The sequence below is a fragment of the Capra hircus genome, chromosome 5, assembly GCF_001704415.2.
Source record: "Capra hircus breed San Clemente chromosome 5, ASM170441v1, whole genome shotgun sequence".
NCBI lineage: Eukaryota > Metazoa > Chordata > Mammalia > Artiodactyla > Bovidae > Capra > Capra hircus.
The window spans coordinates 20,256,053-20,275,852 of NC_030812.1; the positions used below are offsets into that span (position 1 = coordinate 20,256,053).

General features: G+C 38.0%; 1 long non-coding RNA gene across 1 annotated transcript; it reads right to left on the reverse strand.

The window, feature by feature from the left end:
* On the reverse strand, positions 434–19,467 carry LOC102175273. The gene is made up of 3 exons (XR_309986.1): positions 19,329–19,467; positions 5,832–5,917; positions 434–667 (listed from the first exon to the last, which is right to left on the reverse strand). It is a non-coding gene; the product is annotated as an uncharacterized LOC102175273 (long non-coding RNA).

Below are 19,800 nucleotides of genomic sequence, written 5' to 3' on the forward strand. Positions count from 1 at the left end.
TGGGTCTCCTGTATTGCAGGCAGGTTCTATACTATCTAAGACATGTATAGTCCATGGAATTCTCTAGGTCAGAAAACTGGAGTGGGTAACCTTTCCCTTCTTCAGGGGATCGTCCCAACCCAGGGATCGAACCCAGGTCTCCTGCATTGCAGGCAGATTCTTTACCAACTGAGATATCAAAGAAGCCTATCTGAGCTACCAGGAAAGCCCCAAAACATTTAAGGACTAAATAAAAGATTTTTCAAACAAAAATGAATCACATTCAGTCTTGAGATCTAGTAAAATGGTATTTTCTTTTTTAAAAAAGAAGTTTTGGTTCCAGCTGTAACAAAGCATGTTCAAATGAAGATTTGCATATAACTTACATGAAATTCATTATCAGAATTCCACTGATTTAGTACATTGCTGTAAGCAACTGGTCAACATCCACACTGATTTAATAAGAGCTTTAATTGCATATCGTCTGCGTGAGATAAAACAAAAAGAAAACCAATTAGAGCAGTTACCAACATCTTCATCATTATGGCTATTTTTATCATAAGATGAGTAACATTTTTTAACTCCTCACACATTGGAAGTGCTTTCATCTCCAGTACCTCTCAAATCTCACAGTCGTCTTTACAGTGGGTAGAACTTGTGTGATTTATTCTCCCTAGAGTTGGAAATTCTGAAAAAACAAACAAACAAACAAAAAAAAAACAAAACAAACAAAAAAAACCAATGATAGCTTATGGTGAATGGTGTCAGATTTGTGATCTCTGAAGAAGACTTAGCTTTGGGACCAGGGACCAGGCTTAATTACTCAAAAGCTTTTGCATAGCAGAGTTATTTAAAGTATGAAAAGGCACAGAGAAAGCTTTTGACATAGACATCAGAAGGAGGATGGAGAGTGCCCCCCTTACTAGTCTTAGTAAGGAAGCTATATACTTTTTAAATTAGTTATCACAATAAATCAAAAGAATGTCTCAAGGTTGTAAAGATCTTACCAGACTCACTCCCACAATTTACATTTTAAGATAACTGGATTAGTCAGGTTTTCAGAAAGGAGAAACTGTCATCAAGCAGGATCAATTGTTATATTATTCTTAGTACACAGTTTAAGCTGAGTTGTTTTGTTGTGTAATCAGCTCTAGGCTTAAAGAAATAAAAAGTTTTATGTGACTAAGACTAAGGAATGCAGAGGGAAAAAAAAAAAAAAAAGACATTTGTCCTTTCCTCCTTGAGAATTCCAGACTCCTATCTCCTCCTCAAGAGCCCCGGGCCACTTTCTCCTCCTCAGGGATCCCAGACTTCTTATCAACCTGCCTCAGAACTGACTCTCTCACCAATAGCAAAAATAAGAAGACATTTATGTTGTCTCTATGTCAGGTGGCATTTTTAAGAGATGAATGCAGAAGGATCCATTGTGGGAGAAAAAAGTCAGGAGGATGTGTTATGAGCTCAACAATGGAATGACTTAAGCTAAGATGATTCCCCATCTCTAGTGTTTGGTTAGAAACAGCCCAGATAACATTAAAATAGATGGAGTACTATATATCTTAACTTATTATTCTGAAGACATTTGAGTTGTTATGAATGAGAATGTTATAATAAGTTTACATGTATCCATCACCAATTTTTCCCTACATCCCCTGCCCTCTCCCCATATAACCCATAATATATTGTTTTGAAGCTATATAATATATTATGCTATGTTATGTCCTACACATCATTTCATTTAGGAAAATGCAAGAATACTTTATGAAAGAAAAATAAGTCCACTTGAATTGAATGTGAATTTAAGTAGAAGAAATTATTATTTATTTAAAATTGATGGGTTTTTTTGAGGTTTACTTCTTTTCAAATTCCTGGATGAATTTGCCCTCCTTCTGTGTGAATAATACATTCTACCTAAAATTTCATAGTCTTAAACTCTTCCTGAGACCAACCAGAAATATTGTACATTTTCTTTTATGTGACCTTGCTGTTGTTCAATTGCTTAATTAGCTCCTTATGACCTCGTGGACTGTAGCATGCCAGGCTCGTCTGTCTAGGCAAGAATGTTGGAATGGGTTGCCATTTTCTTCTCCAGGGGCTCTTCCTGTACCAGGGGCTCTTCTGTGTCTCCTGCACTAGCAGGTGGATTCTTACCACTGAGCCTCCAGGGAAGCCCAATTTTTGGTAGATGACTGCAATAAACAGATGGTCATCTTACTGTTTTAATGGAAAGGAATCTTATTAGCAAAAGATACTCAGTTTTAACACTGCCTGAAACAACCAACTTTGTGATCTTGAGCAAGTCAGATATTTTGTATGGATCCTTTGCTCTCACTAATACAATAAATGGTCAGATTACCTCTAAAATACATATATAGCATCATATTCAGCTCTGCTGCATTATTCTCTCTCTGAAGTACTTCACTTCTTACTTCCATTGTACACATTCATTCTTTTGAAGCCACAAATCCGTGTTCAACAGTGACTCTTACCTTGTTTAAACCCTACATAAGGTAAGACTGCCAAATCTAGAAATAGAGCAATGATGAACAGAATGTCAGCAGTAATTATAGTGGCAAATCAGTCTTTTAGGATACAACTTGAACACTGAAAGCAAAACCATTATATTGATGTGGTCTGTAGTGTTATATAATTTGAGCTCTCTTGAAATTTGGGTAAAAATCAACTCCTATAATTTCTCTGGTAATAGCTCATTGTAAACATCTGTGGCATATAAGTTTTTGAGGTTGATGTGGGCTTTTTTCTTGCTTTTAAATAGACATTTTCAAATTATTCTCAGTGCTGAAATCCAGTGTGAAATATAAACATTAATAATATGGAGAGATTGGTTTTTAGAATTACTTTTAGAGATTGTTTTTAGAATATATTGGTTTTAAAGCATCTACTCTGTGTTATAATACACATAAGGAAAAGCCACCTATTGCCTGAAAGTTACTTTTAGGAAAGAGGCTCAGTGATAATGAGTTATAATGTCATCTTTGATAATGAAAGCTGTAATGCTTCCTGAAGGACTTTGAGCATTCATTTATTAAATATTTATTTAGCATATATCAGAACATTGAAAAGAAACATGAAAAATACTTTAAGTGCCATAAATAACATTAGCTTTCATTCATGTTAGTTCTACTTGAGTTAGTAATCACTTACTGCAAAAATCATTATGTTTTGCTATATTTCCTGTATGTTTAAGAGTCCTAAGGCCAAACCTTATTTCCCCAGAGTTGACAGTAGAGGATATTAAGTTTAGTGAAGCCAGAATTCCTGAAAATACTTTGAACACCTACAACCAAGTACTCCAGAGAGGAGAAATGCTTCGCCTTGGAAACAATAGAGATCCATGCATGTACTCAAATACATACATGCAAGCATGCACACACACACACATTTCTAAGTGCAATTCATTTGGACAGTGCTTTTGTCTGTAAAGAGAGAGCAAAGATATACTTCAGAAAAAATATTCTTGGTCTCTGACTTTAGCTTGTCTCTACCCTCCAGACATGATATGTTGTGTGCAAAGGAATCACTAGGTAACCTTTGAGAGATTTGAGTGTGTACTAAAACAGTTATTGTGGGTAAATATAATACTTTGAGCTCCTTTAATGTAATTTAAATTATAGAAATGTAAGATATGACCTTAAAGTTTTAGCATTAAGGTGGAATCTTAGGCCTCTTGAACATTTGTAGTAAGGATTTAAAAGACTTAAAAACTCTTAAACTTGAATATAAGGACTTGAAGAAAGACTTGCATCAGATAGAGTGTTATCCGCTGCCTTAATGAATCGCGTCTTTGAAATGATTTCTTATATAATTTATAAAATTATTTTAGCTTTAGGTATAGAAAATTTCTCAATCAAAAATATAACTTTAGACTGAATACCTGATATGTAGCAAAAGTGAAGGATTCTTTTTAAGAAGATTATGAAACCACCTTCTTAAAAAGAAAAGGCAATGTGGGCTTATATTTATGAGATACATTTTTAAAGAAACACTTTATTCCAGTTATTTCTTTTTCAATTATTAGCTGTAATAGTCTTAAGTGGCACAACCTTGTAAAAGTGATACTACAATTCATATTTATTTCTAATGGGCCTCTGGCTGGATTTTGGCTTTGGTTGGGGTCAAAGCTAGTTTGTTCTTAAGTTGAATCAATTCTGGTGCTTGACACCCATACTCCCTTGTCCACTGGAGTCCTTCTAAAGGTCAGTGTACCATCTATTGACACACAAACTAACAATTAACAGTGGGCTCTAAGGGAAGATTGTTAATATTTTGAGTGGCAAGAAAAGCCATAGTCATTTTGTCTTTGAACTTTGGATGCTGAAATCATCCTGTGGAACATGGCCACATCTAGATAAATGTCAGCTTTTTTTTTTTTAATTAAAATTATTTCCAGTATCTGTCAAAATGCCTTCTTCCATAGGTTGGTTCTGGCCCATAGTGGCCTGTAAAACATGTATTTGGAATAATATTTGGCAAAAAGTATAGTTTTTTCAAAATGAAAAAAAAATCATATCAAAGGAAAAAAAAAAGATGCAATTCATTAAAAACAGTGTTTGCTGCTGCTGCTGCTGCTAAGTTGCTTCAATCATGTCTGACTCTGTGCGACCCCATTGATTACAGCCCGCCAGGCTTGCTCCCCTGTCCCTGGGATTCTCCAAGCAAGAGTACTGGAGCGGGGTGCCATTGCCTTCTCCGAAAACAGTGTATCTTATAACTCAAATTTGAAATTTCTCCCTGAACTTTAACCCAGACTTTCAGGTAATGAAAATGCATTAAAGCTTTCTGAGTATAAGAACTCTTAATCACTTATCACTGAAATAACTTGAGGGGAACATAAAAAAATAAACTTTTTCAGAATGATGTACTAAATTGTGGCAAACAAATGACATCTTTTATGACATACATGAAAATTCTAAAATATTTATAAGAATAATGAGAGAATTAGTAGATGACAGTGTTGAGGTATCCAGCTCCAAGCCTGAGCTCACAACACTTGGCTAAGAAGTCTGTGTTACTAAAAGATACACACCTTCTTTAAAAATCCATTGTGTATAGAGCTTTGCAAGAAAAAAAAAAAAAAAACCTCTGTGGTGTTAAGTGCTTGGTGCAGTGATAGCAATGCATTTATGGTGGCTTTATGAGTAAGGGTTAAATGACAAAGCCAAAATCTACTCTAACCCTCTGTGTCTATCAAACATCTAAAAATGAAAAATTGATTATTGTCAGCTAATGGCAACTTGGGCTTCCTGGGTGGCTCAGACTATAAAGAATCTGCCTGCAGTGCAGGAAACCTGGGTTCGATCCTTGGGTCAGGAATTCCATCCTGACCAGGAATGGCAGGAATTCTCTATCCCCTGGAGAAGGGAATGGCAGCCCACTCCAGTATTCTTGCCTGAAAAATCCCATGGACAGAAGAGCTTTGTGGGTTATAGTCCATGGTGTCCCAAAAAGTCACACAGGACTGAGCAACTAGCACACAAACAATGGCAAATGGCTTTGAGTAAATAATGTTACTTCTTGATGACTACTTTTTTCCCTCATGGGGCTTATAAGACCTTGCATCTATCAAGTGTTTCGTCAAGCTTAATCTGATTTACACCATTTTCCCTTTGCTGCCAATATTTTCTTACCTCCAAAGCATTGTTAAAAAGAACATGAAGAGCCGACTACAATCCAGTAACCAAAAAGCAGTAAATAGTCTGAGGGAAATGTGTTCCAGGTAAAACTACCTCATTCCCTTGGACCTGATGCATCCTAGCACAGTTCTCTAGTATTACTGACTGTAGAGCTAACTGCCAGCTTTATTTATTTCATTAAGTCCTTTAATTGCTCACCTTAAAAATGACTTCAGTTGACTGTGGACTGATGGACAGGCCAAACATGCTTTCAGCAGATTGTTTAAAGAAGACCACCTGTAGAGCTTCAAAAGAAAATAATGAGAAAAAACTTTAAATTGAAAGTTAAAAATCCACATTATGAAATAATTGAGAAAGGGTAAGGGAGGTATAAATCCTCTTTCTAGAGCTTCTCCCTCTCCATCTACTGGCAGTTACTTCAACCTGTCAATTCTTGTGTGTGCAGGGACACTCCTTAGGAAGGAGTTAGGAAAACACACCAGATTCAGCTGGATGATACCAGGCTCTTATTTCTTTCTCAACAGTGATATCCCTGTCTCAGAAAAGGGAAGATTAGAGCCAAGATAATAAAACTACAGAAGGGTAAATGGCATTGCAATATCATTTTTTAAGAAATATATATTTGGTCTTCATTCACAGTTCCCCAAACCTAGGAGTTGCTGAAGTGTCAACCTGATAAAGGTGTTTGTGGCACATTTTTCTGTAGCACTTTATGTTAGCCAGGTGACTTTTGAAAAACACCTTTGAAAGGGGGCTCCTTCCCAGGAGAAGCAACTTTCAGTTCCAGCCCCAGATAGCTAGAGAAAGGAGAGGGTCTGGAGGTTAATTGTCAATAGGCAATGGCTTAATCAGTGGTGATTCTGTAATGAAACCTCCATAAAACCCCATGAGGACAGGGTTTAGGGAGCTTCCAGGTTGGTGAACATTTAGAGGGGCTGGGAGAGTGGCTCCTGCAGAGGGCATGGAAGACCCGTGTCTTTTCCCGTGCCTTGCCCTGTGCCTTTCTTTCACCTGACTGTTCTTGAGTAATATATTTTTATTCTAAACTGGTGATCTTTCTCTGAGTTATGAGCCACTCTAGCAAATTAGTCAAACCTAAGGAAGAGGGTGTGAGGACCTCTGATTTATAGGCAATGGTCAGAAGTACATGTAGCAACATGGTCTTGCAACTGGCATCTGAAGCTAATGGAGTGAGGGGGGCAGTCTTAAAGGACTGAACCCTTAACCTGTAGAACCAGATGCCAACTCTGGGAGATAGTGTCAGAATTGATTTGAGCTGTAGGATATGCAGCTTGTGCCTAAGAATTGCATATTGGTTTGGGAGAGCCTACATACATGCACACACACACACACACACACACACACACACACACACACACACACACACATTGAAACTGGGTTTAGGAACCTAATTTGGTTATACTAAATCAGGTCAGTGGTTTTCACCTAGCCCTTGTATTTTCAAAATGTGAGATGTATATTCTTGGCTGTATCTGAAATTGACAACAAAAGACATGGCATTAAATAACAATGACTCACATATTGAGGAATATTCAATTTTTTATTCTCTTAATCCTTTGGTTGGCCTCAGAAGTAGACCTTGTGTTTTTTTTTTTTGTTTTTTTTTTTTAATATAAAGTTAACACTCCTTTAATATTTGCTAATTTTCCATTATAATAATGAGAGCAGACCTCAGCTCAGAATGTCCTTCAGGCAACAGCATACAGTTAGAATTTAATACTTCAAAAAATAATTATTTTAGTTACAGCTTTCTGTTTATTTTATTGACTATACAAAACGTTCCAAATAAATAGTTTGGATCCAGACGAACTGGACAAAGTGTCAAGACTGTGTTGACTTTTCCAAAATGTTGACTTTTCAGTATATGAAATATGAATAGTATCATAAAAAATAGAAGCTACATTAACCAATATTAATTATTTCTTAGCTAGAAATTATCTTATGTTATTTTTTCAGGCTAGGAATGTTTTAAAGTTTTAAAGTCTCATTCTAGTTAAAAACTTCAAGATTTGTAACTTGTATATCCAACGTCCTAAACTTATGCCTATCTGGGACTAAATACTTAAAAGTCACCCCTCATTTACTTTCTTCATCTGTTATCACTTCCCAGTGTGTCAGCTATCAGAAGGACAAAAAAGTTGGGACTACTAGAAATAAGGAATAATTCCATTCATTCAATCAGTCATTTTTTTCAATTAGTCAGTATTTATAAATCTCTCTTATGGCCAGTTTTATGTTATAAAAGTAACTCAAAGTAAAATATGATATGTGATCTCAAGATTGTAGTTGTAAAACAAGCTCATCTGGTTTATAAATATATTTTGCTTTTTTTCATTTTTTAAAAAATGTATTTAGTTTTTAATTTAAGGATAATTGCTTTACAGAATTGTGTTGTTTTCTGTCAAACATCAACATAAATCAGCCGTAGGTGTATATATATATATATATATATATATATATATATATATATATACACATATATAGTTTGTCAAGGAAAGCTATTAAAAAATCCCTGAATATCAAAGCTTTTCCTGAGGGATGTGCCATATCTAAGTCCATAACTCTATACTATTTTCTGTTTATCACACCTGAACCTCTACTAAGTGTACCCACTGTCTTCCCTCTAAAGGGATTGAACTGATTATTCCAAGTTTAGAATAGATTGGAGAGTCTTTGTTTTTGAATTCCTTGTTTAATTAAACAAATTGAATAAAATTTTCTGCACAGAGCAGAGAGTTCTGTGGGAACTTGTAGAAGGGCATCCAAGGGATCTCGGTATAAATTTAAACTGAGATAAATTTTGAGAAACAGGTAACTGCTGTCCCAGTGAGAAAGAAAATGAAGAGAAAAATGTTCCCCAGGCAAAGGGAAGAGCACATAAAAAGACGTAGGAGCTAGAGGCAGATAATGTTGCAGCAGGACACATAGTAAAGCTTTATGAGAACAGAGAGTCAAGAAATGAAGTGAAGTCTGAAGGAGAGAGTCTGAAGCCAGATTAAGTAAGCCCTTTCATACCTTAATAAGAAGTTTGGAACTAATCTTTAAAAGAGAGGGTGGATACTAATGGTAACCTATCTTCCCAGGCAATAGTTAGCTTGAAGATAATCAAGGGTTTGATAATGACAATATCTACTCCTCTGGGTTCAGTCCTAGTTGGTTTGCAGGGCCAAGTTCCCCTAGTCCTTCATTTACTTGTTGATCCTGAGTTAATTTCATACTCCTCCTGGGCATCTGTTCTCTTGGGCTTCTTTCTTTGGCATCCTTAAAGTGGCAATCCATCCCAAGGGAGGGGAGACACTCCAAATAACTAAATCACATGTCCAGGCCTTTAAGCTGCTCCTTCACACCAAAGCCCTGGAGGAGCATTACAAAGATTAATTAAAGCTCAAAGTGACTGGGATTCCCATTTTTCCTTCTCTTTATTTTTCTTCCTATTTTCTATTCTACTTGTTATTCATGGAGGACTAGAAGGATTTTTACTCTATTTTTGTAATCAGCCAAGTGCTCTCCCAAGGTACAGCATTCCAAAAATTGAATTGGGGAAAAAATAAAAGAGCATGCTGTCAAAATCAAAAGAGATGATATGCTCCATTATAAAATAAAGTATTCAGAATATCATTTATATGTTTAAATTATTCATTACAATGACAGAAAATTAAGGTGATTATTTTCCCCCTGTGGTGCATGTCATGTTTCTCACAATAGGTGGAAAATAGGACAGTCAGTTCTTTCTGTGTCAGGACTGAATTGTTTCTTCTATTAATGGGTTTAGTAAAATTTTATAAGCAGTTGCACTGAGTTTAAGCACCCTAAATAAAAGATTAATAAGAATTAAGAAAACTCTCTCTTATGAGTGTACCATCACAGCTCCAAAAAATCTTCAAAATGCATGAGCTTCTTTGTCACTTTAGAATAACATTTCATTTGTGTTAATTTAATCTCAGTTTCAACTTTCTGGCTCAAAATCTGTCATTGGTTCTTCATAAACGTCAAGATAGATATCAACTCTAACCAAGACATATAAAGTTGTAGTGACTCATTCATTCATTGATTTAGCCATTATTCAACAAGTATTCATTGAACAACTCATATATCTTACTCTTTACTAGTTGCACTCCCCATCTGGTTTCTACTTTGCTTTCAGTCTTTTCTCCTACCATGTTCCCACTTACACTCCTTATGATGGGCATCCTGATCTGCTTGCAATATCCAAAGCAGGCTCAGACTAGTCACACTTCCACATATTCCCTGTCCTATTCTCATACCAAGAATGCCATTTACAGCTCAACTTTCTAGCTTAGTGTTTCAACAACATATTTGGTCTTCAAAATCACATGAAAGATTTAAAAAATACATTCCAGATATCCAACTCAAAGACTTGGATTCAGTAGATATCTCAGTTCAGTTCACTTGCTCAGTCATGTCCGACTCTTTGCGACCCCATGAGTTGCAACACGCCAGGTGTCCCTGTCCAACACCAACTCCCGGAGCCTACCTAAACTCATGTCCATTGAGTCAGTGATGCCATCCAACCATCTCAGCCTCTGTTGTCCCCTTCTCTTCCTGCCCTTCAATCTTTCCCCAAATCAGGGTCTTTTCCAATGAGCCAGCTGTTCGCATCAGGTGGCCAAAGTATTGGAATTTCAAGTTAAACGTCAGACCTTCCAATGAACACCGAGGACTGATATCCCTTAGATGGACTGGTTGGATCTACTTGCAGTCCAGGGGACTCTCAAGAGTCTTCTCCAACACCACAGTTCAAAAGCATCAATTCTTTGGTGCTCAGCTTTCTTTATAGTCCAACTCTCACATCAATACATAATTACTGGAAAAACCACAGCCTTGACTAGACAGACCTTTGTTAAAAAAGTAGTGTCTCCACTTTTTAATATGCTGTCTAAGTTGGTCATAACTTTCCTTCCAAAGAGCAAGCGTCTTTATTTCATGGCTGCAATCACCACCTGCAATGATTTTGGAGCCCAAAAATATAAAATCAGCCACTGTTTCCACTGTTTCCCCATCTATTTGCCATGAAGTTATGGGACAGGATGTGATGATCTTAGTTTTCTGAATGTTGAGCTTTAAGCCAACTTTTTCACTTTCCTCTTTCACTTTCAAGAAAGAGGCTCTTTAGTTCTTCTTCACTTTCTGCCATAAAGGTGTCATCTACATATCTGAGGCTATTCACATTTCTCCCGGCAATCTTGATTCCAGCTTGTGCTACTTCCAGCCCAGCATTTCTCATTATTCCTCTCCATATAAGTTAAATAAGCAAGGTGACAATATACAGCCTTGACATACTCCTTTTCCTATTGGAACCAGTCTGTTGTTCCATGTCCAGTTCTAACTGTTGCTTCTTGACCTGCATGCAGGTTCTTAAGAGGCATGGCAGGTGGTCTGGTATTCCCATCTCTTTCAAAATTTTCCACAGTTTGTTGTGATCCACACATCAAAGGCTTTGGCATAGTCAATAAAGCAGAAATAGATTTTTTTTTTTTTCTGGAACTCTCTAGCTTTTTCGATGATCCAGCAAATGTTGGCAATTTGATCTCTAGTTCCTCTGCCTTTTCTAAAACCAGCTTAAACATCTGGACGTTCATGTTTCATGTATTGCTGAAGCCTGGCTTGCAGAATTTTGAGCATTACTTTACTAACGTGTGAGATGAGTGCAATTGTGCGGTAGTTTGAGCATTCTTTGGCATTGCCTTACTTTGGGATTGGAATGAAAACTGACCTTTTCTAGTCCCATGGCCACTGTTGAGTTTTCCAAATTTTCTGACATATTGAGTGCAGCACTTTCACATCATCATCTTTCAGGATTTGATATAACTCAACTGGAATTCCATCACCTCCATTAGCTTTGTTCATAATGATGCTTCATAAGGCCCACTTGACTTCACATTCCAGGATGTCTGGCTCTAGGTGGATGATCACACCATCATGACTATTTTTGGGTCATAATGATCTTATTTTAGAGTTTCTGTGTATTCTTGCCACCTCTTCCTAATATCTTCTGCTTCTGTTAGGTCCATACAATCTGTCCTTTATTGAGCTGATCTTGGCATGAAATGTTCCCTTGGTATCTCTAATTTTCTTGAAAAGATCTCTAGTCCTTCCCATTCTATTTTTTCCCTCTATTTCTTTGCATTGATTGCTGCGAAGGCTTTCTTATCTCTCCTTGCTATTCTTTGGAACTCTGCATTCAAATGGGTATATCTTTCCTTTTTTCCTTTGCTTTTCACTTCTCTTCATTTCACAATTATTTGTAAGGCCTCCTCAGACAGTCATTTTGCTTTTTTGCATTTCTTTTTCTTGAGGACGTTCTTGCTCCCTGTCTCCTATACAATGTCACTAACCTTACATAGTTCATCAGGCATCTTGTCTATCTGATATAGTCCCTTAAATCTATCTCTCACTTCCACTATATAATCATAAGGAATTTGACTTAGGTCATACCTGAATGATCTAGTGGTTTTCTCCACTTTCTTCAATTTAAGTCTGAATTCTGCAATAAGGCATTCATGATCTGAGCCACAGTCAGCTCCCATCTGGTTTTTGCTGACTGTACAGAGCTTCTCCATTTTTGGCTGCAAAGAATATAATCAATTTGATTTTGGTGTTGACCATCTGGTGATGTCCATGTGTAGTCTTCTCTTGTGTTGTTGGAAGAGGATGTTTGCTATGACCAGTGCATTCTCTTGTCAAAACTCTATTAGCCTTTGCCCTGCTTCATTCTATACTCCAAGGCTAAATCTGCTTGTTACTCCAGGTGTTTCTTTACTTCCTACTTTTGCATTCCAGTCCCCTATATGAAAAGGACATCTTTTTTGGACATATTTCACCCTGTTAAATTAAAAGTGAAAATACTTATCAATATTATATGTTGGGAGATGATGTGGATCCCATTAGACAGCTCTACTTTTTGGAGGAGTGGGAGATAACTTGTCACAACCATTTTGGGGAACAATTTGGCAATTTCTAGAATACTTGACTATACTCCCCTCTCATAATTCCATTTACACTGTTAGACACAATTTTGCCCATATACCTAAGGAGATATAAAATCATTTAGAACAGAATTGCATAAAACAGTAAAATTCTAAACATGAGTAAAAGAATGTATAAACCATTTGAAATATATAAGATGGGACACTTTAAAATAGTTACACAAGTTGGTGTCAACCCATGTAGATTTGTTGAAACTTCACAAACAGAATATTGAAAAAAATAAAACCAAGTTGCAAAAAAGTTCACATTAAGATAAAATATGTAAAAATTATAATGACTTTATATGCAGAGAAGAAATTAAAAACATGTTTTAGCCATATATATATAATAGAATGTCAACTGAATTTTAAGTCTCCTTATACTAAACAACAATAATACATTTAATTTCATGTACATAAGCCAAGTATTTTTTGTGACATCTCCAACTCATCCATCCATACTGTGTTTTCAGCAGCACTAATGGAAGCTCTTTTATGAAGAATTCCAATATATATATTGGTTCTTTCTCAGGTTTGTTGTGAAAAGCAGAACACTCCAAGCCAGGAAACTTCTAATTACCATTTTCATTTTTATCTTTGGAATGCCCAGTTGTTCGAGAAGATTAAAACCAAATATTGTCAAGTAATTCACAAAAAATAAAGAAAAACATCATTAATGTGCAGAAACTGCTTTCTTCTTTTTCAGAAGATAACTATGCATTTTTATTTCTTCAAAAGACTGTTGTTGTTCAGTCAGTAAATTGGGTCTGACTCTTTGCAACCCCACTGACTGCAGCACACCAGGCTGCTCTGTCTTCCACTGTCATGCATTTTGCTCAAATTCATGTCCACTGAGTTGGTGATGGTATCTAACCGTCTAATCTTCCTCCACCTCCCTCTCCTTTGGCCTTCAGTCTTTCCCAGCATCAGAGTCTTTTCCAGGGAGTCAGCTCTTTGCATCAGGTGGTCAAAGTATCAGAGCTTCAGCTTCAGCATCAGTCTTCCAATGAATATTCAGGGTTGATTTCCTTTAGAATGACTGGCTTGACCTTCTTGCAGTCCATGGGATTCTCAAGAGTCCTCTCCAGCACCACAGTTCAAAAGCATCAAATCTTTGGTGCTTAGCCTTCTTTATGGTCCAATTCTCACATCCGTGCAAGACCACTGGGAAAACCATAGCTTTGACTGTATGGACATTTGTTGAGAAAGTGATGTTTCTCCTTTTAATACACTACCTAGATTTGTCATAGATAAATACAAAATTATCCTTATCTTTTCTTTTTTAGTATTTACAATTTAAAAATTAAACAATGAGAATGTTATGCTTCTAAACACTTATTTTATTCATCTGTATGATAGATTAAATAAGACCATAAATTCTATGTAGCAACTAGTATCAAGAGGTGAAGTATAGTTTTTCATGTCTTGATCATTGGCTGGCCTTGTGGCACCCTTTAACCAATAAAATGTGCTGGAAATTATGTTGTGTGAATTCAGCAGCTATGGCCTCAAGAAGATTTGTAGTATTTGCCTTTTCTCTATTAAATTGCTGTTCTAAGATCATCGTGTAAGGGCAATAGTCTAGCCCAATGAAAAGCAAGAGACAACTGGGAGAAGTAAGTTGTCACCAATGAGAGACAGCACCAACTTTTAGACTGAGTGAGGCCATCTTATACCTTACAAATGAAGGGTAGCCAAAAAAGCCACCTGCAAATACACACTTTGGTGTAGTGATTAATTTGAAATCCAGGCACTTGAAAAATAGCACATTCAGAGATAGACTTATTCCAAACTCCTTTTATTTGTCTAAACACATGTTTTAAAAGGAGTTCAGTTGTCATAAATGCCCTCTCTGGGAGTTTCATCAACCAGGAGAGATTGCTCCTAATCACATAAGCGGAGACTAGAAGTCTGCACCACACCTAGGAAAACTGTCACAAACTATCATATCTTTCATCTGTTTTTTTAAGGGTCTGTTTATATTTCCAAAAAGTCATTTACTCTCCCCTAAGAGAACTACTGTTTCCACTGTTTCCCCATCAGGGAAGTGATGGCACCGGATGCCATGATCTTCGTTTTCTGAATGTTGAACTTTAAGCCATCTTTTTCACTCTCCTCTTTCACTTCCATCAAGAGGCTTTTAGTTCCTCTTCACTTTCTGCTATAAGGCTGGTGTCATCTGCATATCTGAGGTTATTGATATTTCTCCTGGCAATCTTGATTCCAGCTTGTGTTTCTTCCAGTCTAGTGTTTCTCATGATGTACTCTGCATAGAAGTTAAATAAACAGGGTGACAATATACAGCCTTGACGTCCTCCTTTTCCTATTTGGAACCAGTCTGTTGTTCCATGTCCAGTTCTAACTGTTGTTTCCTGACCTGCATACAGATTTCTCAAGAGGCAGGTCAGGTGGTCTGGTATTCCCATCTCTGTTAGAATTTTCCACAGTTTATTGTGATCCACACAGTCAAAAGCTTTGGCATAGTCAATAAAGCAGAAATAGATGTTTTTCTGGAACTCTCTTGCTTTTTCCATGATCCAGCAGATGTTGGCAATTTGATCTCTGGTTCCTCTGCCTTTTCTAAAACCAGCCTGAACATCAGGGAGTTCACAGTTCACGTATTGCTGAAGCCTGGCTCAGAGAATTTTGAGCATTACTTTACTAGCGTGTGAGATGAGTGCAATTGTGTGGTAGTTTGAGCATTCTTTGGCATTGCCTTTCTTTGGGATTGGAATGAAAACTGACCTTTTCCAGTCCTGTGGCCACTGCTGAGTTTTCCACATTTGCTGGCATATTGAGTGCAGCACTTTCACAGCATCATCATTCAGGATTGGAACCAGCTCAACTGGAATTCCATCACCTCTACTAACTTTGTTCATAGTGACGCTTTTTAGGCCCACTTGACTTCACATTTCAGGATATCTGGCTCTAGACGAGTGATCACACCATCGTGATTATCCAGGTCGTGAAGAAGACATTGTCTCCTTGGAAAACAAGTTATGACCAGCCTAGATAGCATATTCAAAAGCAGAGACATTACTTTGCTGACTAAGGTCCGTCTAGTCAAGGCTATGGTTTTCCAGTAGTCATGTATGGATGTGTGAGTTGGACTGTGAAGAAGGCTGAGCGCCGAAGAATTGATGCTGTTGAACTGTGGTGTTGGAGAAGACTCTTGAGAGTCCTTTGGACTGCAAGGAGATCCAACCAGTCCATTCTGAAGGACATCAACCCTGGGATTTCTTTGGAAGAAATGATGCTAAAGCTGAAGCTCCAGTACTTTGGCCACCTCATGTGAAGAGTTGACTCATTGGAAAAGACTTTGATGCTGGTAGGGATTTGGGGCAGGAGAAGAAGGGGACGACAGAAGATGAGATGGCAGGATGGCATCACTGACTCGATGGATGTGAGTCTGAGTGAACTCCGGGAGTTGGTGATGGACAGGGAGGCCTGGCGTGCTGCGATCATGGGGTTGCAAAGAGTCAGACACGGCTGAGTGACTGAAATGACTGACTGAATGAATAGGACTACCTGTCTCCTTTCCTTTCTCTCTTAAAATGATCAGTCAATTCAGTCGGTCAGTCTTGTCTGACTGTTTGTGACCCTATGGACTGCTGCACACCAGGTTTCCCTGACCATTACTAACTCCTGGAGTCTACTCAAACTCATGTCCATTGCGTCGGTGGTGCCATGGCCATTACTCATGTAACTCATGGCCGTAACTCAAGTTCATTTAGTCATGGACAAGAGTTAATGATCAGTTCAGTTCAGTTCAGTTCAGTTCAGTCACTTAGTCGTGTCCAACTCTTTGCGACCCCATGAATCGCAGCATGCCAGGCCTCCCTGTCCATCACCATCTCCCGGAGTTCACTAAGACTCAAGTCCATCAAGTCAGTGATGCCATCCAGCCATCTCATCCTCTGTCATCCCCTTCTCCTCCTGCCCCCAATCCCTCCCAGCATCAGAGTCTTTTCCAATGAGTCAACTCCTCGCATGAGGTGATCAAAGTACTGGAGCTTCAGCTTTAGCATCATTCCTTCCAAAGATATCCCAGGGTTGATCTCCTTCAGAATGGACTGGTTGGATCTCCCTGCAGTCCAAGGGACTCTCAAGAGTCTTCTCCAACACCACAGTTCAAAAGCATCAATTCTTTGGCGCTCAGCCTTCTTCACCGTCCAGCTCTCACATCCATACATGACCACAGGAAAAACCATAGCCTTGACTAGACGGACCTTAGTTGGCAAAGCAATGTCTCTGCTTTTGAATATACTATCTAGGTTGGTCATAAGTTTTCTTCCAAGGAGTAAGCGTCTTTTAATTTCATTGCTGCAATCACCATCTGCAATGATTTTGGAGCCCCAGAAAATAAAGTCTGACACTGTTTCTACTGTTTCCCCATCTATTTCCCATGAAATGTTGGGACCAGATGCCATGATCTTCGTTTTCTGAATGTTGAGCTTTAAGCCAACTTTTTCGCTCTACTTTTTCACTTTCATCAAGAGGCTTTTTCGGTCCTCTTCACTTTCTGCCATAAGGGTGGTGTCATCTGCATATCTGAGATTATTGAGATTTCTCCAGGCAATCTTGTTTCCAGCTTGTGTTTCTTCAGTCTAGCGTTTCTCATGATGTACTCTGTGTAGAAGTTAAATAAGCAGGGTGACAATATACAACCATGACGTCCTCCTTTTCCTATTTGGAACTAGTCTGTTGTTCCATGTCCAGTTCTAACTGTTGCTTCCTGACCTGCATACAGATTTCTCAGGAGGCAGGTCAGGTTGCCTGGTATTCCCATCTCTTTCAGAATTTTCCACAGTTTATTGTGATCCACACACTCAAAGGCTTTGGCATAGTCAATAAAGCAGAAATTTGCAAGCCTAAATTCTAAGCTACCTCTTTAAATTATTCATTTTTTTCTGGGTCCCTCCATGTATTCATGATGTATACATTTTCATAATCTTATATCCATTTTTTCTCTTGTTAATCTGTCTTTTGTTACAGACTCAGTGATAACTCAGAAGGATTGGTGGAAAATTATTTTTTCTCCCCTACATAGCCAGTTTATCTTCCAGCATCCATCGAGGTTACCCAAGTAAGTCAGCATAGAGGTTACTTGCCAACCCAGAGACTGATAATAAATGATAAATATTTATAGCTTATGCCTCTGAGTTTTGGTGTGCTTTGTTTTATACCAATAGTTAATAGTTATGTACCTGGAAGTTGGGAGCTACTATGACAAAAATCTTGAAATAATTGTGCCATTGATTTTAGGACTGGGAACAAGATAACTTGGAAAAGCAATGAGAAACATATAAGCAAAGACAGGGAAGATGGCTGGAAAAGGTACTGTTGGAGGCTACAGAACGGGTAATCCATGTGATGTTATGGAAGAACAGTTAACAAAAATACTGACTTCTGGAACTGAGGATAGAAAACCAACATAATGAACAGGCTATGATCGAGGACATCTATGGACAGAAAGTTGAGAATGCAGATAGGTTTTTAGTGTGTGTATTTAGCTGCATATAAGATATTGGAAGGAAAGGAGCTAAGAAAGGAAATGATTTGCGATTAAAATTTAGAAAAAATATAGAAGGCCTAGAGAGCATACTGGGTTGGAACTGGCTGTTTCCATTCTGCCCAGTAGTAAAAAATCTTCAACATAAAATAACCTCAGCAGACAAAGATCTCACCAAGGCTGTGCCTATGCAATTTTAAAGACCTCTTAGTGATTTAAATTCATGCCTCATTTGGCAGACCTTGTCAGTCTGCCAAAATTGTTCTAAGGATCTTAAAGGCATTTCCCTCAGCAGTTTCATACCCTTGAACATGAGCTAATCTCGTGACCTGCTTTGACCAATAGAAAATGATTCCTGAACCTAGCCCTTAAACGTGTTTGCAGCTACCACTCTCAGCTGCCCTGAGAATCACCATTTAGGGGCCAGTTAAGAATGCTGTCAGATGAAAGGCTACATACAGAAGAATTAAAAAGTAACCCATCCAAAAGTCATCACTGACTGCTTAAAAATTGTTAGATCATCTTTCATATTAGCCACAGGTAACCCTCCATCTGAATGCAGTTTTATTTAAGAGAACCTGGGTGAAATATCAGAGGAACCACCAGCCAACTTACATGTTACTGCAAAATAATAAAGTGCTATGCTTTTGGTATACAACTGAGGCTTACAGGAGCTTTTTATAGAGCAGTAGTTGATTGTTAATAGTCTGATATGATCTTCATTCCAAAAATCAATGTTAATGACTGCAAATGCTACAGTGGCAAAAAATCTACCTGCTGATGCAGGAGACACAGGCTCAGTCCCTGGGTTGGGAAGATCCCCTGGAGAAAAAATGGCAACGCATTCCAGTATCTTGCCTGGGAAATCCCATGGACAGAGGAGCCTGGTGGGTTACAGTCCATGGGATGACAAAGAGTTGGACACAACTGAGCATGCACACACACCATAAGTTAATATAAGTAGTAGAGTTACTGGCACTGGGTCAGGCCCCAACAAGGGCTTTCCTGCCCTGTGTTTTTGGAGCGAGTAAAATAAGACCAAGTTAGGCTTGGATGCAAAGGAAAGCTATATTCTTCAGTCAAAGAAGTAAGAGATCTGAGCTGAGCTCTAGAACACACTCTCCTGATGGGCAGGGCAGGGAAGGGGTGTTCTGGGGTCAGACGGAAGGCTCAGACCTGCTGTTTATACTGCCACTGTGCACAGCCCACTTGGCTCCACTGTCTGCAGAATTGAGTGCTGTGCCCAGCAGTTTTGCACATGGCAGGAGATGAAGCATCAGTGCAGCCACCAGAAACTCGAGTCTGAAGGGTTGGTTCAGGACCTCTGCCCATGGCAACCTGTGAGCATGCAAAACTAGATGGAGCACAAAAAAACAAAAGGTTAGACTTTATTTTATTACCCATATTCTATTTGTATTTACTGAAAATTTTTAATGGGTTTTGCTGGTGACTAGTTCTCGAGTATAGTCAAACATGTCTTCCAAATTAAGGTGTTTAATGGCAAATTATATGTTTAAGTGATTAACATATTTCATATTACTAATGGTACTACAACAAAAAAGAGGTTTTTGAAAATAGGAGTTATATCGCTTACTTTACTGCACATTGAATTTCTCTGACCATGCCTCAAGATTTAAATAGTCATGAA